Here is a 13,834-nt window from a genome sequence, read left to right on the forward strand (position 1 = left end):
AACAACAAAACTTCACCCTATTTCAACATAAGTTAATTTGTAGAAATATGCCTATGTTAAGGTAAATAGATGAATTTTTACAAAATAGCCTTCATCATATTGGGTAAACTGCAAAATTAATTTAGAGTACATTAAAAAGAGAATAACACAGAAAGTGTTAAAATGTCTGTAAAAAAGTAAGTTTCCCAAGGTACAGTAATTTGAGAGTCAGTTTAGTCATCATAGCTAGAGAATCATTGACATTTAACCCATATTTATTTCCATAACATCCTTAAAATTGTGTTAGGAAAATACTTCTTGATGAAAAGCTAAACTTCTCTTGAAAAAGCATCAATAAAGAATGCTAACCATAATTCAGACTTTTTAAAACAGAGTTCTTAATTTTACTACATGTTTTTGTTTTCTGAATTAAAAAATTAATTGACATTTATTCCCATGTAGCATTACTTACAGAGAAATCAATAAAAGTGCTAAAAAAAAATTAGAAAATTACTTTGACAAGATATTTTAAGAATGAAGGTGCTGTAAATCATGAATGAAAAGAGAGAACACAACTTTCTATTTATACTCTAAATTTCCACCGGTTTGAAAAATTGATAAAGCAATAGTTATAAGAATATCAAAAATTGTTACCAAATAGCATATCTTAGATATATCATTTTTCTTTGTGAAGCTCCAGGACATCATGTGGTGCTGTGGCTTAGTTGGTTAAAGCGCCTGTCTAGTAAACAGGAGATCCTGAGTTCAAATCTCAGCAGCGCCTTTCATTTATTTTCATCAACTCAGAACATAGTTTGTTGATAATTCATCACAAAAAGACATGTGAATGCTTCAGCAGCCTTTACCCTTTCTCACATGTTCAGTAATATGTACCACATTTCTAGATACAGTCCAAATCAGAAAACACAAAAAATGCAATATTCCCCTTTTTTAATATCAGTTATTTTGTAGAAGTAAATTGATGCCAAGGTAACTAGAAAATAATTCCAGAAATTGCCAATCATCATGTCTGAGCAATCTCCAGGAACAATATGGTGTCCAGTCAGAGGAAATGTTTAAACAAAAGTCAGTAACAATGTGAGTTTCTCAAGATAAATTGATAGACAATTTAGTCATCAGAGTTTAGGGAGCAATAGAAAATAATGGATTATTTGTTACTTAACATAAACAATATTGTGTTAGGAAAGCAATTCCAGAAATAAATCTTTCCATTTATTGAGCAAGCTTCCAGATAAAATGTTAACAATAATTCTATCATTGAGATCTCATGTTTTCATTTCACGATTACTTTTTAACTGTATGAGTACAAACAATAGACTGACTTTAATTTCCCAGGGATGACTACATTAATAAGAACGCCATAATATCTATTACAATAAAGCATATTAACAAGTGACTTGAACAAACATTGTAAGAATGTAGGGCCTGTATTTACAAAATAAAGGAGAAAAAAGCATTATATAACTTACTGTAAGTTTCCAACTGTTTAAAGAATTAATAAAATACTAGTTTCAAAAAAATATATAAAAATAATAAAAAATATTATACTTTAGACATATAATTTGTCATTATATGTAAGGCAGTGCAAGTGGTGCTGTGGCTTAGTTGGTTAAAGTGCCTGTCTAGTAAACAGGAGATCCTGAGTTCATATCTCAGCAGTACCTTTGCTTGATACCTTTTTATCACACCAGTATGTAGTTTTTTGTTGATGCATAACAAAATAAGATGTGTAAAACCTTTATCTGCTTTCACTTTGGCACATTTGGTCACCAATGTAAAAAAGTTTAAAGATGCCATCCATGTCAGAAGACGACAAACAACAAAACTTCACCCTATTTCAACATAAGTTAATTTGTAGAAATATGCCTATGTTAAGGTAAATAGATGAATTTTTACAAAATAGCCTTCATCATATTGGGTAAACTGCAAAATTAATTTAGAGTACATTAAAAAGAGAATAACACAGAAAGTGTTAAAATGTCTGTAAAAAAGTAAGTTTCCCAAGGTACAGTAATTTGAGAGTCAGTTTAGTCATCATAGCTAGAGAATCATTGACATTTAACCCATATTTATTTCCATAACATCCTTAAAATTGTGTTAGGAAAATACTTCTTGATGAAAAGCTAAACTTCTCTTGAAAAAGCATCAATAAAGAATGCTAACCATAATTCTGACTTTTTAAAACAGAGTTCTTAATTTTACTACATGTTTTTGTTTTCTGAATATCAAAAATTAATTGACATTTATTCCCATGTAGCATTACTTACAGAGAAATCAATAAAAGTGCTAAAAAAAATTAGAAAATTACTTTGACAAGATATTTTAAGAATGAAGGTGCTGTAAATCATGAATGAAAAGAGAGAACCCAACTTTCTATTTATACTCTAAATTTCCACCGGTTTGAAAAATTGATAAAGCAATAGTTATAAGAATATCAAAAATTGTTACCAAATAGCATATCTTAGATATATCATTTTTCTTTGTGAAGCTCCAGGGCATCATGTGGTGCTGTGGCTTAGTTGGTTAAAGCGCCTGTCTAGTAAACAGGAGATCCTGAGTTCAAATCTCAGCAGTGCCTTTCATTTCTTTTCATCAACTCAGAACATAGTTTGTTGATAATTCATCACAAAAAGACATGTGAATGCTTCAGCAGCCTTTACCCTTTCTCACATGTTTAGTAATATGTACCACATTTCTAGATACAGTCCAAATTAGAAAACACAAAAAAATGCAATATTCCCCTTTTTTAATATCAGTTATTTTGTAGAAGTAAATTGATGCCAAGGTAACTAGAAAAGAATTCCAGAAATTGCCAATCATCATGTCTGAGCAATCTCCAGGAACAATATGGTGTCCAGTCAGAGGAAATGTTTAAACAAAAGTCAGTAACAATGTGAGTTTCTCAAGATAAATTGATAGACAATTTAGTCATCAGAGTTTAGGGAGCAATAGAAAATAATGGATTATTTGCTACTTAACATAAACAATATTGTGTTAGGAAAGCAATTCCAGAAATAAATCTTTCCATTTATCGAGCAAGCTTCCAGATAAAATGTTAACAATAATTCTATCATTGAGATCTCATGTTTTCATTTCACGATTACTTTTTAACTGTATGAGTACCAACAATAGACTGACTTTAATTTCCCAGGGATGACTACATTAATAAGAACGCCATAATATCTATTACAATAAAGCATATTAACAAGTGACTTGAACAAACATTGTAAGAATGTAGGGCCTGTATATACAAAATAAAGGAGAAAAAAGCATTATATAGCTTACTGTAAGTTTCCAACTGTTTAAAGAATTAATAAAATACTAGTTTCAAAAAAATATATAAAAATAATAAAAAATATTATACTTTAGACATATAATTTGTCATTATATGTAAGGCAGTGCAAGTGGTGCTGTGGCTTAGTTGGTTAAAGTGCCTGTCTAGTAAACAGGAGATCCTGAGTTCATATCTCAGCAGTACCTTTGCTTGATACCTTTTTATCACACCAGTATGTAGTTTTTTGTTGATGCATAACAAAATAAGATGTGTAAAACCTTTATCTGCTTTCACTTTGGCACATTTGGTCACCAATGTAAAAAAGTTTAAAGATGCCATCCATGTCAGAAGACGACAAACAACAAAACTTCACCCTATTTCAACATAAGTTAATTTGTAGAAATATGCCTATGTTAAGGTAAATAGATGAATTTTTACAAAATAGCCTTCATCATATTGGGTAAACTGCAAAATTAATTTAGAGTACATTAAAAAGAGAATAACACAGAAAGTGTTAAAATGTCTGTAAAAAAGTAAGTTTCCCAAGGTACAGTAATTTGAGAGTCAGTTTAGTCATCATAGCTAGAGAATCATTGACATTTAACCCATATTTATTTCCATAACATCCTTAAAATTGTGTTAGGAAAATACTTCTTGATGAAAAGCTAAACTTCTCTTGAAAAAGCATCAATAAAGAATGCTAACCATAATTCTGACTTTTTAAAACAGAGTTCTTAATTTTACTACATGTTTTTGTTTTCTGAATATCAAAAATTAATTGACATTTATTCCCATGTAGCATTACTTACAGAGAAATCAATAAAAGTGCTAAAAAAAATTAGAAAATTACTTTGACAAGATATTTTAAGAATGAAGGTGCTGTAAATCATGAATGAAAAGAGAGAACCCAACTTTCTATTTATACTCTAAATTTCCACCGGTTTGAAAAATTGATAAAGCAATAGTTATAAGAATATCAAAAATTGTTACCAAATAGCATATCTTAGATATATCATTTTTCTTTGTGAAGCTCCAGGGCATCATGTGGTGCTGTGGCTTAGTTGGTTAAAGCGCCTGTCTAGTAAACAGGAGATCCTGAGTTCAAATCTCAGCAGTGCCTTTCATTTCTTTTCATCAACTCAGAACATAGTTTGTTGATAATTCATCACAAAAAGACATGTGAATGCTTCAGCAGCCTTTACCCTTTCTCACATGTTTAGTAATATGTACCACATTTCTAGATACAGTCCAAATTAGAAAACACAAAAAAATGCAATATTCCCCTTTTTTAATATCAGTTATTTTGTAGAAGTAAATTGATGCCAAGGTAACTAGAAAAGAATTCCAGAAATTGCCAATCATCATGTCTGAGCAATCTCCAGGAACAATATGGTGTCCAGTCAGAGGAAATGTTTAAACAAAAGTCAGTAACAATGTGAGTTTCTCAAGATAAATTGATAGACAATTTAGTCATCAGAGTTTAGGGAGCAATAGAAAATAATGGATTATTTGCTACTTAACATAAACAATATTGTGTTAGGAAAGCAATTCCAGAAATAAATCTTTCCATTTATCGAGCAAGCTTCCAGATAAAATGTTAACAATAATTCTATCATTGAGATCTCATGTTTTCATTTCACGATTACTTTTTAACTGTATGAGTACCAACAATAGACTGACTTTAATTTCCCAGGGATGACTACATTAATAAGAACGCCATAATATCTATTACAATAAAGCATATTAACAAGTGACTTGAACAAACATTGTAAGAATGTAGGGCCTGTATATACAAAATAAAGGAGAAAAAAGCATTATATAACTTACTGTAAGTTTCCAACTGTTTAAAGAATTAATAAAATACTAGTTTCAAAAAAATATATAAAAATAATAAAAAATATTATACTTTAGACATATAATTTGTCATTATATGTAAGGCAGTGCAAGTGGTGCTGTGGCTTAGTTGGTTAAAGTGCCTGTCTAGTAAACAGGAGATCCTGAGTTCATATCTCAGCAGTACCTTTGCTTGATACCTTTTTATCACACCAGTATGTAGTTTTTTGTTGATGCATAACAAAATAAGATGTGTAAAACCTTTATCTGCTTTCACTTTGGCACATTTGGTCACCAATGTAAAAAAGTTTAAAGATGCCATCCATGTCAGAAGACGACAAACAACAAAACTTCACCCTATTTCAACATAAGTTAATTTGTAGAAATATGCCTATGTTAAGGTAAATAGATGAATTTTTACAAAATAGCCTTCATCATATTGGGTAAACTGCAAAATTAATTTAGAGTACATTAAAAAGAGAATAACACAGAAAGTGTTAAAATGTCTGTAAAAAAGTAAGTTTCCCAAGGTACAGTAATTTGAGAGTCAGTTTAGTCATCATAGCTAGAGAATCATTGACATTTAACCCATATTTATTTCCATAACATCCTTAAAATTGTGTTAGGAAAATACTTCTTGATGAAAAGCTAAACTTCTCTTGAAAAAGCATCAATAAAGAATGCTTACCATAATTCTGACTTTTTAAAACAGAGTTCTTAATTTTACTACATGTTTTTGTTTTCTGAATATCAAAAATTAATTGACATTTATTCCCATGTAGCATTACTTACAGAGAAATCAATAAAAGTGCTAAAAAAATTTAGAAAATTACTTTGACAAGATATTTTAAGAATGAAGGTGCTGTAAATCATGAATGAAAAGAGAGAACACAACTTTCTATTTATACTCTAAATTTCCACCGGTTTGAAAAATTGATAAAGCAATAGTTATAAGAATATCAAAAATTGTTACCAAATAGCATATCTTAGATATATCATTTTTCTTTGTGAAGCTCCAGGGCATCATGTGGGGCTGTGGCTTAGTTGGTTAAAGCGCCTGTCTAATAAACAGGAGATCCTGAGTTCAAATCTCAGCAGCACCTTTCATTTATTTTCATCAACTCAGAACATAGTTTGTTGATAATTCATCACAAAAAGACATGTGAATGCTTCAGCAGCCTTTACCCTTTCTCACATGTTCAGTAATATGTACCACATTTCTAGATACAGTCCAAATCAGAAAACACAAAAAAATGCAATATTCCCCTTTTTTAATATCAGTTATTTTGTAGAAGTAAATTGATGCCAAGGTAACTAGAAAAGAATTCCAGAAATTGCCAATCATCATGTCTGAGCAATCTCCAGGAACAATATGGTGTCCAGTCAGAGGAAATGTTTAAACAAAAGTCAGTAACAATGTGAGTTTCTCAAGATAAATTGATAGACAATTTAGTCATCAGAGTTTAGGGAGCAATAGAAAATAATGGATTATTTGTTACTTAACATAAACAATATTGTGTTAGGAAAGCAATTCCAGAAATAAATCTTTCCATTTATTGAGCAAGCTTCCAGATAAAATGTTAACAATAATTCTATCATTGAGATCTCATGTTTTCATTTCACGATTACTTTTTAACTGTATGAGTACCAACAATAGACTGACTTTAATTTCCCAGGGATGACTACATTAATAAGAACGCCATAATATCTATTACAATAAAGCATATTAACAAGTGACTTGAACAAACATTGTAAGAATGTAGGGCCTATATATACAAAATAAAGGAGAAAAAAGCATTATATAACTTACTGTAAGTTTCCAACTGTTTAAAGAATTAATTAAATACTAGTTTCAAAAAAATATATAAAAACAATAAAAAATATTATACTTTAGACATATAATTTGTCATTATATGTAAAGCAGTGCAAGTGGTGCTGTGGCTTAGTTGGTTAAAGTGCCTGTCTAGTAAACAGGAGATCCTGAGTTCATATCTCAGCAGTACCTTTGCTTGATACCTTTTTATCACACCAGTATGTAGTTTTTTGTTGATGCATAACAAAATAAGATGTGTAAAACCTTTATCTGCTTTCACTTTGGCACATTTGGTCACCAATGTAAAAAAGTTTAAAGATGCCATCCATGTCAGAAGACGACAAACAACAAAACTTCACCCTATTTCAACATAAGTTAATTTGTAGAAATATGCCTATGTTAAGGTAAATAGATTAATTTTTACAAAATAGCCTTCATCATATTGGGTAAACGGCAAAATTAATTTAGAGTACATTAAAAAGAGAATAACACAGAAAGTGTTAAAATGTCTGTAAAAAAGTAAGTTTCCCAAGGTACAGTAATTTGAGAGTCAGTTTAGTCATCATAGCTAGAGAATCATTGACATTTAACCCATATTTATTTCCATAACATCCTTAAAATTGTGTTAGGAAAATACTTCTTGATGAAAAGCTAAACTTCTCTTGAAAAAGCATCAATAAAGAATGCTAACCATAATTCTGACTTTTTAAAACAGAGTTCTTAATTTTACTACATGTTTTTGTTTTCTGAATATCAAAAATTAATTGACATTTATTCCCATGTAGCATTACTTACAGAGAAATCAATAAAAGTGCTAAAAAAAAAATTAGAAAATTACTTTGACAAGATATTTTAAGAATGAAGGTGCTGTAAATCATGAATGAAAAGAGAGAACACAACTTTCTATTTATACTCTAAATTTCCACCGGTTTGAAAAATTGATAAAGCAATAGTTATAAGAATATCAAAAATTGTTACCAAATAGCATATCTTAGATATATCATTTTTCTTTGTGAAGCTCCAGGGCATAAAGTGGTGCTGTGGCTTAGTTGGTTAAAGCGCCTGTCTAGTAAACAGGAGATCCTGAGTTCAAATCTCAGCAGCGCCTTTCATTTATTTTCATCAACTCAGAACATAGTTTGTTGATAATTCATCACAAAAAGACATGTGAATGCTTCAGCAGCCTTTACCCTTTCTCATATGTTCAGTAATATTTACCACATTTCTAGATATAGTCCAAATCAGAAAACACAAAAAAATGCAATATTCCCCTTTTTTAATATCAGTTATTTTGTAGAAGTAAATTGGTGCCAAGGTAACTAGAAAAGAATTCCAGAAATTGCCAATCATCATGTCTGAGCAATCTCCAGGAACAATATGGTGTCCAGTCAGAGGAAATGTTTAAACAAAAGTCAGTAACAATGTGAGTTTCTCAAGATAAATTGATAGACAATTTAGTCATCAGAGTTTAGGGAGCAATAGAAAATAATGGATTATTTGTTACTTAACATAAACAATATTGTGTTAGGAAAGCAATTCCAGAAATAAATCTTTCCATTTATTGAGCAAGCTTCCAGATAAAATGTTAACAATAATTCTATCATTGAGATCTCATGTTTTCATTTCACGATTACTTTTTAACTGTATGAGTACCAACAATAGACTGACTTTAATTTCCCAGGGATGACTACATTAATAAGAACGCCATAATATCTATTACAATAAAGCATATTAACAAGTGACTTGAACAAACATTGTAAGAATGTAGGGCCTATATATACAAAATAAAGGAGAAAAAAGCATTATATAACTTACTGTAAGTTTCCAACTGTTTAAAGAATTAATTAAATACTAGTTTCAAAAAAATATATTAAAATAATAAAAAATATTATACTTTAGACATATAATTTGTCATTATATGTAAAGCAGTGCAAGTGGTGCTGTGGCTTAGTTGGTTAAAGTGCCTGTCTAGTAAACAGGAGATCCTGAGTTCATATCTCAGCAGTACCTTTGCTTGATACCTTTTTATCACACCAGTATGTAGTTTTTTGTTGATGCATAACAAAATAAGATGTGTAAAACCTTTATCTGCTTTCACTTTGGCACATTTGGTCACCAATGTAAAAAAGTTTAAAGATGCCATCCATGTCAGAAGACGACAAACAACAAAACTTCACCCTATTTCAACATAAGTTAATTTGTAGAAATATGCCTATGTTAAGGTAAATAGATTAATTTTTACAAAATAGCCTTCATCATATTGGGTAAACGGCAAAATTAATTTAGAGTACATTAAAAAGAGAATAACACAGAAAGTGTTAAAATGTCTGTAAAAAAGTAAGTTTCCCAAGGTACAGTAATTTGAGAGTCAGTTTAGTCATCATAGCTAGAGAATCATTGACATTTAACCCATATTTATTTCCATAACATCCTTAAAATTGTGTTAGGAAAATACTTCTTGATGAAAAGCTAAACTTCTCTTGAAAAAGCATCAATAAAGAATGCTAACCATAATTCTGACTTTTTAAAACAGAGTTCTTAATTTTACTACATGTTTTTGTTTTCTGAATATCAAAAATTAATTGACATTTATTCCCATGTAGCATTACTTACAGAGAAATCAATAAAAGTGCTAAAAAAAAAATTAGAAAATTACTTTGACAAGATATTTTAAGAATGAAGGTGCTGTAAATCATGAATGAAAAGAGAGAACACAACTTTCTATTTATACTCTAAATTTCCACCGGTTTGAAAAATTGATAAAGCAATAGTTATAAGAATATCAAAAATTGTTACCAAATAGCATATCTTAGATATATCATTTTTCTTTGTGAAGCTCCAGGGCATAAAGTGGTGCTGTGGCTTAGTTGGTTAAAGCGCCTGTCTAGTAAACAGGAGATCCTGAGTTCAAATCTCAGCAGCGCCTTTCATTTATTTTCATCAACTCAGAACATAGTTTGTTGATAATTCATCACAAAAAGACATGTGAATGCTTCAGCAGCCTTTACCCTTTCTCATATGTTCAGTAATATTTACCACATTTCTAGATATAGTCCAAATCAGAAAACACAAAAAAATGCAATATTCCCCTTTTTTAATATCAGTTATTTTGTAGAAGTAAATTGGTGCCAAGGTAACTAGAAAAGAATTCCAGAAATTGCCAATCATCATGTCTGAGCAATCTCCAGGAACAATATGGTGTCCAGTCAGAGGAAATGTTTAAACAAAAGTCAGTAACAATGTGAGTTTCTCAAGATAAATTGATAGACAATTTAGTCATCAGAGTTTAGGGAGCAATAGAAAATAATGGATTATTTGTTACTTAACATAAACAATATTGTGTTAGGAAAGCAATTCCAGAAATAAATCTTTCCATTTATCGAGCAAGCTTCCAGATAAAATGTTAACAATAATTCTATCATTGAGATCTCATGTTTTCATTTCACGATTACTTTTTAACTGTATGAGTACCAACAATAGACTGACTTTAATTTCCCAGGGATGACTACATTAATAAGAATGCCATAATATCTATTACAATAAAGCATATTAACAAGTGACTTGAACAAACATTGTAAGAATGTAGGGCCTGTATATACAAAATAAAGGAGAAAAAAGCATTATATAACTTACTGTAAGTTTCCAACTGTTTAAAGAATTAATAAAATACTAGTTTCAAAAAATATATAAAAATAATAAAAAATATTATACTTTAGACATATAATTTGTCATTATATGTAAGGCAATGCAAGTGGTGCTGTGGCTTAGTTGGTTAAAGTGCCTGTCTAGTAAACAGGAGATCCTGAGTTCATATCTCAGCAGTACCTTTGCTTGATACCTTTTTATCACACCAGTATGTAGTTTTTTGTTGATGCATAACAAAATAAGATGTGTAAAACCTTTATCTGCTTTCACTTTGGCACATTTGGTCACCAATGTAAAAAAGTTTAAAGATGCCATCCATGTCAGAAGACGACAAACAACAAAACTTCACCCTATTTCAACATAAGTTAATTTGTAGAAATATGCCTATGTTAAGGTAAATAGATGAATTTTTACAAAATAGCCTTCATCATATTGGGTAAACTGCAAAATTAATTTAGAGTACATTAAAAAGAGAATAACACAGAAAGTGTTAAAATGTCTGTAAAAAAGTAAGTTTCCCAAGGTACAGTAATTTGAGAGTCAGTTTAGTCATCATAGCTAGAGAATCATTGACATTTAACCCATATTTATTTCCATAACATCCTTAAAATTGTGTTAGGAAAATACTTCTTGATGAAAAGCTAAACTTCTCTTGAAAAAGCATCAATAAAGAATGCTTACCATAATTCTGACTTTTTAAAACAGAGTTCTTAATTTTACTACATGTTTTTGTTTTCTGAATATCAAAAATTAATTGACATTTATTCCCATGTAGCATTACTTACAGAGAAATCAATAAAAGTGCTAAAAAAAATGAGAAAATTACTTTGACAAGATATTTTAAGAATGAAGGTGCTGTAAATCATGAATGAAAAGAGAGAACACAACTTTCTATTTATACTCTAAATTTCCACCGGTTTGAAAAATTGATAAAGCAATAGTTATAAGAATATCAAAAATTGTTACCAAATAGCATATCTTAGATATATCATTTTTCTTTGTGAAGCTCCAGGGCATCATGTGGTGCTGTGGCTTAGTTGGTTAAAGCGCCTGTCTAGTAAACAGGAGATCCTGAGTTCAAATCTCAGCAGCGCCTTTCATTTATTTTCATCAACTCAGAACATAGTTTGTTGATAATTCATCACAAAAAGACATGTGAATGCTTCAGCAGCCTTTACCCTTTCTCACATGTTCAGTAATATGTACCACATTCTAGATACAGTCCAAATCAGAAAACACAAAAAAATGCAATATTCCCCTTTTTTAATATCAGTTATTTTGTAGAAGTAAATTGATGCCAAGGTAACCAGAAAAGAATTCCAGAAATTGCCAATCATCATGTCTGAGCAATCTCCAGGAACAATATGGTGTCCAGTCAGAGGAAATGTTTAAACAAAAGTCAGTAACAATGTGAGTTTCTCAAGATAAATTGATAGACAATCTAGTCATCAGAGTTTAGGGAGCAATAGAAAATAATGGATTATTTGTTACTTAACATAAACAATATTGTGTTAGTAAAGCAATTCCAGAAATAAATCTTTCCATTTATTGAGCAAGCTTCCAGATAAAATGTTAACAATAATTCTATCATTGAGATCTCATGTTTTCATTTCACGATTACTTTTTAACTGTATGAGTACCAACAATAGACTGACTTTAACTTCCCAGGGATGACTTCATTAATAAGAACACCATAATATCTATTACAATAAAGCATATTAACTAATGACTTGAACAAACATTGTAAGAATGTAGGGCCTGTATATACAAAATAAAGGAGAAAAAAAGCATTATATAACTTACTGTAAGTTTCCAACTGTTTAAAGAATTAATCAAATACTAGTTTCAAAAAAATATATAAAAATAATAAAAAATATTATACTTTAGACATATAATTTGTCATTATATGTAAGGCAGTGCAAGTGGTGCTGTGGCTTAGTTGGTTAAAGTGCCTGTCTAGTAAACAGGAGATCCTGAGTTCATATCTCAGCAGTACCTTTGCTTGATACCTTTTTATCACACCAGTATGTAGTTTTTTGTTGATGCATAACAAAATAAGATGTGTAAAACCTTTATCTGCTTTCACTTTGGCACATTTGGTCACCAATGTAAAAAAGTTTAAAGATGCCATCCATGTCAGAAGACGACAAACAACAAAACTTCACCCTATTTCAACAATAGTTAATTTGTAGAAATATGCCTATGTTAAGGTAAATAGATTAATTTTTACAAAATAGCCTTCATCATATTGGGTAAACTGCAAAATTAATTTAGAGTACATTAAAAAGAGAATAACACAGAAAGTGTTAAAATGTCTGTAAAAAAGTAAGTTTCCCAAGGTACAGTAATTTGAGAGTCAGTTTAGTCATCATAGCTAGAGAATCATTGACATTTAACCCATATTTAATTCCATAACATCCTTAAAATTGTGTTAGGAAAATACTTCTTGATGAAAAGCTAAACTTCTCTTGAAAAAGCATCAATAAAGAATGCTAACCATAATTCTGACTTTTTAAAACAGAGTTCTTAATTTTACTACATGTTTTTGTTTTCTGAATATCAAAAATTAATTGACATTTATTCCCATGTAGCATTACTTACAGAGAAATCAATAAAAGTGCTAAAAAAAATTAGAAAATTACTTTGACAAGATATTTTAAGAATGAAGGTGCTGTAAATCATGAATGAAAAGAGAGAACACAACTTTCTATTTATACTCTAAATTTCCACCGGTTTGAAAAATTGATAAAGCAATAGTTATAAGAATATCAAAAATTGTTACCAAATAGCATATCTTAGATATATCATTTTTCTTTGTGAAGCTCCAGGGCATCATGTGGTGCTGTGGCTTAGTTGGTTAAAGCGCTTGTCTAGTTAACAGGAGATCCTGAGTTCAAATCTCAGCAGGTCTTTTCATTTATTTTCATCAACTCAGAACATAGTTTGTTGATAATTCATCACAAAAAGACATGTGAATGCTTCAGCAGCCTTTACCCTTTCTCACATGTTCAGTAATATGTACCACATTTGTAGATACAGTCCAAATCAGAAAACACAAAAAAATGCAATATTCCCCTTTTTTAATATCAGTTATTTTGTAGAAGTAAATTGATGCCAAGGTAACTAGAAAAGAATTCCAGAAATTGCCAATCATCATGTCTGAGCAATCTACAGGAACAATATGGTGTCCAGTCAGAGGAAATGTTTAAACAAAAGTCAGTAACAATGTGAGTTTCTCAAGATAAATTGATAGACAATTTAGTCATCAG

At 30.1% G+C, this 13,834-nt stretch overlaps 14 non-coding genes across 14 annotated transcripts; all 14 read left to right on the forward strand.

Moving 5' to 3' along the window:
- Window positions 1–689: 689 nt before the first annotated feature.
- TRNAT-AGU (transfer RNA threonine (anticodon AGU)) lies at window positions 690–763 on the forward strand. The gene has a single exon. It is a non-coding gene; the product is annotated as a tRNA-Thr (tRNA).
- An 827-nt stretch (window positions 764–1,590) lies between these two features.
- TRNAT-AGU (transfer RNA threonine (anticodon AGU)) lies at window positions 1,591–1,664 on the forward strand. Its single transcript has one exon. It is a non-coding gene; the product is annotated as a tRNA-Thr (tRNA).
- An 840-nt stretch (window positions 1,665–2,504) lies between these two features.
- Window positions 2,505–2,578, forward strand: TRNAT-AGU (transfer RNA threonine (anticodon AGU)). Its single transcript has one exon. It is a non-coding gene; the product is annotated as a tRNA-Thr (tRNA).
- Window positions 2,579–3,406: 828 nt separating this feature from the next.
- Window positions 3,407–3,480, forward strand: TRNAT-AGU (transfer RNA threonine (anticodon AGU)). Its single transcript has one exon. It is a non-coding gene; the product is annotated as a tRNA-Thr (tRNA).
- Window positions 3,481–4,320: 840 nt separating this feature from the next.
- Window positions 4,321–4,394, forward strand: TRNAT-AGU (transfer RNA threonine (anticodon AGU)). The gene has a single exon. It is a non-coding gene; the product is annotated as a tRNA-Thr (tRNA).
- An 828-nt stretch (window positions 4,395–5,222) lies between these two features.
- TRNAT-AGU (transfer RNA threonine (anticodon AGU)) lies at window positions 5,223–5,296 on the forward strand. Its single transcript has one exon. It is a non-coding gene; the product is annotated as a tRNA-Thr (tRNA).
- Window positions 5,297–6,136: 840 nt separating this feature from the next.
- TRNAI-AAU (transfer RNA isoleucine (anticodon AAU)) lies at window positions 6,137–6,210 on the forward strand. The gene has a single exon. It is a non-coding gene; the product is annotated as a tRNA-Ile (tRNA).
- An 828-nt stretch (window positions 6,211–7,038) lies between these two features.
- Window positions 7,039–7,112, forward strand: TRNAT-AGU (transfer RNA threonine (anticodon AGU)). Its single transcript has one exon. It is a non-coding gene; the product is annotated as a tRNA-Thr (tRNA).
- An 842-nt stretch (window positions 7,113–7,954) lies between these two features.
- On the forward strand, window positions 7,955–8,028 carry TRNAT-AGU (transfer RNA threonine (anticodon AGU)). Its single transcript has one exon. It is a non-coding gene; the product is annotated as a tRNA-Thr (tRNA).
- An 828-nt stretch (window positions 8,029–8,856) lies between these two features.
- On the forward strand, window positions 8,857–8,930 carry TRNAT-AGU (transfer RNA threonine (anticodon AGU)). The gene has a single exon. It is a non-coding gene; the product is annotated as a tRNA-Thr (tRNA).
- Window positions 8,931–9,772: 842 nt separating this feature from the next.
- Window positions 9,773–9,846, forward strand: TRNAT-AGU (transfer RNA threonine (anticodon AGU)). The gene has a single exon. It is a non-coding gene; the product is annotated as a tRNA-Thr (tRNA).
- An 827-nt stretch (window positions 9,847–10,673) lies between these two features.
- TRNAT-AGU (transfer RNA threonine (anticodon AGU)) lies at window positions 10,674–10,747 on the forward strand. The gene has a single exon. It is a non-coding gene; the product is annotated as a tRNA-Thr (tRNA).
- Window positions 10,748–11,587: 840 nt separating this feature from the next.
- TRNAT-AGU (transfer RNA threonine (anticodon AGU)) lies at window positions 11,588–11,661 on the forward strand. Its single transcript has one exon. It is a non-coding gene; the product is annotated as a tRNA-Thr (tRNA).
- Window positions 11,662–12,489: 828 nt separating this feature from the next.
- Window positions 12,490–12,563, forward strand: TRNAT-AGU (transfer RNA threonine (anticodon AGU)). The gene has a single exon. It is a non-coding gene; the product is annotated as a tRNA-Thr (tRNA).
- Window positions 12,564–13,834: the final 1,271 nt, after the last annotated feature.

This window comes from Pseudophryne corroboree, chromosome 11, assembly GCF_028390025.1.
Source record: "Pseudophryne corroboree isolate aPseCor3 chromosome 11, aPseCor3.hap2, whole genome shotgun sequence".
Classification (NCBI taxonomy): Eukaryota; Metazoa; Chordata; class Amphibia; order Anura; family Myobatrachidae; genus Pseudophryne; species Pseudophryne corroboree.